The sequence below is a fragment of the Heterocephalus glaber genome, unplaced genomic scaffold (assembly GCF_053883595.1).
Source record: "Heterocephalus glaber isolate CG9 unplaced genomic scaffold, H.glaber_assembly_v1.0 deba00001497, whole genome shotgun sequence".
Taxonomy (NCBI): Eukaryota; Metazoa; Chordata; class Mammalia; order Rodentia; family Bathyergidae; genus Heterocephalus; species Heterocephalus glaber.
In genome coordinates, this window is record NW_028258320.1 from 65,946,364 (window position 1) to 65,951,467 (window position 5,104).

General features: G+C 42.0%; 1 pseudogene; it reads right to left on the reverse strand.

Annotated features, from left to right (window-relative positions):
* Nucleotides 1-716: 716 nt before the first annotated feature.
* LOC101710014 (cAMP and cAMP-inhibited cGMP 3',5'-cyclic phosphodiesterase 10A pseudogene) lies at nucleotides 717-2,665 on the reverse strand (annotated as a pseudogene).
* Between the last annotated feature and the right edge of the window lie 2,439 nt (nucleotides 2,666-5,104).

Here is a 5,104-nt window from a genome sequence, read left to right on the forward strand (position 1 = left end):
ATGTGATTTTAAGAGAAATGTATGGTAATTGAATGAAATAACTTTTAGAATACACCTTTTATTTTGAAAGTGAGTCAAAAATGTTGCCATGCCACAAAGTGAAAATAGAATCATTATTAAAAGTTCACATTTTATATCCACAAGACTTGTTTAAAGAAAACTGTATGCCTTGCTTTTATTTTGTTCTTTATGCAAAAGGCTCAGTAAATTTGCCATAACTATGACGAAGGAAAGAGTTTGGAAAATTCCTTGACATCTTTTGAACTGAGAGTGGAAGTGCTGAGATTTATGGGGATGTGCATCCACATCTCTTCACAGGACAGGAGCCCACATTCTTTCGCGTGCAAGCGATTCACCTGCACCCTCTGCTACAATACACCTAAGAGAATGCACTCTGGTTCACCTGAAATCATGAAGCTATGGAGCAAGAATTTGACTTTTTCCTATCACTTCTTAACTCTGTCCCCTTCGTGACACTGTCTTGAGGCTGTGTCCTGAGGCTATAACTCAAGTTAACCATAAGGAGATCACACGTGGACATTCACAACAGCAATGTGTAAAAGAACCCTGTTTATAACCAACAATAACAAACCAACATGGGTGTTAAAGCCAAAGTACAATACTAGAGTAGTACCATTGACACCTTTGTGGAAAGACACAAGGTAGAGTACCCTTCGGAGTGGTCTCTTTCCCTTCCCAGTAAGGCCTCCACAAGCTTAGCCTGGAAAATGTTGCCAGTTTCCAAAGTACAAAGCAAGATCCTTGGTGATAATGGTTTTGGGGATGATCTCCAGCATCTGCTCGTACTCACAGGAGCTCAGGGTAGAGAAGATGTTGTGGCCTTCCAATGGCAGGATGGACACCGCCTGGGAGAAGAGGTGCTGCTCCGTGGTGGAGGTGGAGTAGAGTGCTGCACGGGACTTCTGAATTTCTGTAGATAGGTGTTACTAAAGCCCCTGTGGTCCAGGTCAGGGCACAGGCAGGCGATCAGCAGTCCTCCACTGTAGCTTGAAGCCAGTGAAGAGCGCACAGTGGTTCTGCAGGTTGGCATACATACAGTGTGCACCGAGACCACATGCTTCCAGCTGTGGTATGGCACTTGCCGGTGGTGGTTCTTCATAGACGTAATCAAACGGCACAACTTCTCAAGGTCAAAAAAGGACATCCCACAGGACTGATGAACCACATAGACAAAAATTCCAGGCCACATATTTTCAAAAGGACCAATGTCAAAGTGGAATAGTTTGATTTGTTTGCAGAGTTGTACAGGGAGTGTGAAATGCATGAGGCCTTGCCACTCTTCTGCAGTGCAAATGCTATGATGGGACAGCTTTTCCACAGTTACCTCATAAATGTGCTCTGAGTGACGAATTCTCTGATACATACTAGCACTATGTAAGGCCACACAGAGAAGACAGTGAACATCTTGAAGTTGTTCTTGTCTGTCTTGCAGAAGGCACTGCCACTGAGATTTTTCACCATCTGCACTACCCCGATCATGGTTCCTTGGCTCACCGTGGGCATGCACAGGATAACCCGGGTGGTGTAGCCTGTGTACAAGTCTGCTTCTCTGTTAAAGCGTGGATCTGCATAGGCAACTGGGACATTCAGGACTTCCCCCGTTCTTGCCACTTGCCCAGCGATTCCTTTCTCAATGGAAAATCTTCTCTTTGGTCTTCTTGAAGATGAGTTTTCCTTCTTTTTTCCTCTCTAACATCAAAAAGGTCTGAATACAACTCCTTGTTCTTAGGGTCTACCTGGAAAAGTGCACAACGCTCAGCATTCACCAGGTTTTTTGCATATATCATTATGTGTTCAAGTAGAGAATCTATTGCAAGTGTGTTATCAAGGTATGTTTTTGAAGCATCTGGTAGAAAGTCACTCAATTCAGTGTGTTTGGCAAGACCTCTGCATACCTATACCTGATGTATTGCTATTGCAGCCCAGGCAAGATTTGCTGTTGCAACTTTTTTGATGACTGAGGCAGAAGCCTCCTTCCCCAGTGCTGGTACAGCTCGAAAATAGCCATCAAATCGCCAATCGCAGTGACAGTTGGCAAGCAGAGAACATGAGAATACGAGTCTCTGATTCCAGTCCAGGACCTCTTGGAAACTGCCCGTCCCCAAGGATGTCTTCTATGGGCAATGTTTTCCTGGACTTGGCCACATAAGCAGAGATGGTGGTGCCCTGGGTTATGGGCTTCCAGGGCTGAGCCTGGGTTTTCCTTCCTTTATTCCAGGTAGTGTGAACATGCACAGACTGCTATTGCACTCTTCAGGGACATACAGTGCAAATCCATCTGCTTATGTGGCTACTTTGGTGATGCTACTCAACTCATAGAGGAGCAAATGATTGTCCCCTCTTGTATCCAGCCGTTGTTCTATGTAGCTGTTTAGCTCAGCTCCATGCATAATTTGTATCTTGGCACCTCCTGACTTCCTTAGGAGCTGAGTCATCTTCCAGTTTGTTGTTTTTCCTCTTCAGCCATTGCTCTGGAGTCTGCACTAACACATTCAGATATGAACTCATCTAACACGTGGGGGTGAAGAGACAGGTATGCCTTCACCTTTTCGTCTGTCAAGCTGGGGCTCAGAAAACACTCGGTCAGCCTTTGCAAGCAGCTCGTACTATTAGAAGATCCACCTTCCATGTTGGAGCCTAAAAGCAGTGGCGAGGGCTCATTCAGTGCCTCCAGGCTGCCGAGGAGTTGGCCCGTGCATGGGGGGCCAGGGCCAGGGCAGCCGCCACCAGCGCCTGGAAAGCCAGGGAAGCCTGTGCTGCCTGTGGCTGGGCAGAGTGGCAGTCATTTTTCTACCCTAAATTCTATTTACTTCAACTTTTTGTGTCTTCAAGACTCTAAATTGTGTGACTCATCTCCTCTCTAAATCAACTGTATCACTTTTTTTGCTTATATTCTTTTATTGGTACATTTTAGGTATACAGTACATTTACATTTATCATTAGGTGCTTGTTCCTGTACATGATGGATCTTGGTTCTTATTTTTTCCCCATTCCCTGTGCTCCCTTCACCCCTCCACCTTTCCCTATTTACAAAGACTTTGTTTCCATTTTTCCTTTATTTATAATTTTTCCTTTCCCTTCTTTCTTTTCCCCTTCCCTCCCACTTCCCCTTCCCCTTTGGACCTTTTCTTCCTATTTCAAATTATCAATTATTCGTTCTAATCATTTTAATCCTTATTTACACTTTCAGTTTCTCACACTAGAGAAACTCTTCAGTATTTACACATGTGTGTCCTATTTATTTCACTTACGAGTATGGCCTCAATATGCATCCATTTAGCTGTAAATATCTCTTGTTTCTCATTCTTTATAGCTGAGTAGTATTCCATAAAAAACCCCACATGTTCTTTATCCAGTCTCCGCTGATGGGCACTTAGGCTGTTTCCAAGTTTTAGCTATTACAAACTGTGCCGCTATAAACATGGGTGCACATATATCACTGTGGTATGATTCTTTTAATTCTTTGGAGAAGATACCCAGCAGGGGAATAGCTGGATCAAATGGGACCTGTAGTCCTAGTTCTTTGAGGTATCTCCATACTGATTTCCACAGTGGTTGCACCAGTCTGCATCCCCACCAACAATGGAGAAGGGTTCCTTTCTCCCCACAGCCCCGCCAACATTTGTTATTGGTTGATTTCTTGATGGCAGCCATTCTTTCTGGGGTGAGGTGGAATCTCAGTATTGTTTTCATCTGGATCTCTCGAATGACCAGTGATGTTGAACATTTTTTCATATGTTTATTTGCTGCTTTCACTTCTTTGTCTGAGAAATGTCTGTTCATTTCAGATGCCCATTTTTGAATTGGATCTTTGAATTTGAGGGGTATGATTTTTTTCAGTTCCTCATATATTCTAGATAGTAGTCCTTTGTCTGAGGCACAGCTGCTAAAATATTTTCCCACATCGTAGGTTGTCTCTTAGCTCTGTTGATGGTTTCTCTTGCAGTGCAGAAGCTTTTTAATAAGATGAGATCCCAGTTATTGACTCTTTGTGCTAGTTCTCGTGCTACTGAGGTTTTGTTCATAAAGTCTTTTCCTATGCCAATGTCTTCAAGAATTCTACCTAACATCTTCCAGCAAGTTTAGTGTTTCTGTTTTAATATTTAGATCTTTAATCCACTTCAATCTTAGTTTAGTGGATGGTGATACATATGGGTCTAGTTTTAATCTTTGGCAGGTTGAAATCCAGTTTTTCCAACACCATTTATTAAAGAGGCTATCTTTTCTCCAATGTGGGTGATTGGCTCCTTTGTCAAAGATGAGGTAGATGAGTATGTCTGGAGTTGTTCCTGCATCTTCTAATCTATTGCACTGATTCTCAGGTCTGTTTCTTTGCCAGTACCATGCTGTTTTTAATCACAGTAGCTTTGTAGTATAGTTTCAAGTTGGGGATTATGATACCCCCTGCCATGTCTCTGTTGCCTAGAATTGCTTTTGCTATTCTAGGTCTCTTCTGGTTCCAAATGATTTTTTGGATTGTTTTCTCTAGTTCTGTGAAATATATTGTTGGAATTTCAATCGGCATTGCATTAAACCTATATAATAGTTTTGGAAGTATGGCCATTTTCACTATATTGGTTCTTCCTATCCAGGAACAAGGGATGGCTTTCCATTTTCTTATATCCTCCTCGATCTCCTTTTTCATAGTGCTATAGTTTTCAGTGTAGAGGTCTTGTGCTTCCTCTGTTAGATTGATTCCTAGATATTTCATTTTTGGGGGATGCTGTTGTAAAAGGAATTGTTTCCCTAATTTCTCTCTCAGTGAGTCTATTATTTGTATATAAAAAAGCTATTGTTTTTTGAGTGTTGACCTTATATCCAGCTACTCTACTGAATCTGTCAATTAAGTCTGGAAGTCTTTTGGTAGAGTTTTTTGGGTCTTCTATGTAAAGTATCATATTGTCAGCAAATAATGACAGTCTAACTTCTTCCTTTCCTATCTTTATTGCTTTTATTTCTGTCTCTTTTCTGATTGCTGTGGCTAATGTTTCCAGAACTATATTGAACAGGAGTGGTAATAGTGGGCATCCTTGGCTTGTTCCTGATTTTAGTGTGAAAGTTTTCAGTTTTTGACCATTTAATA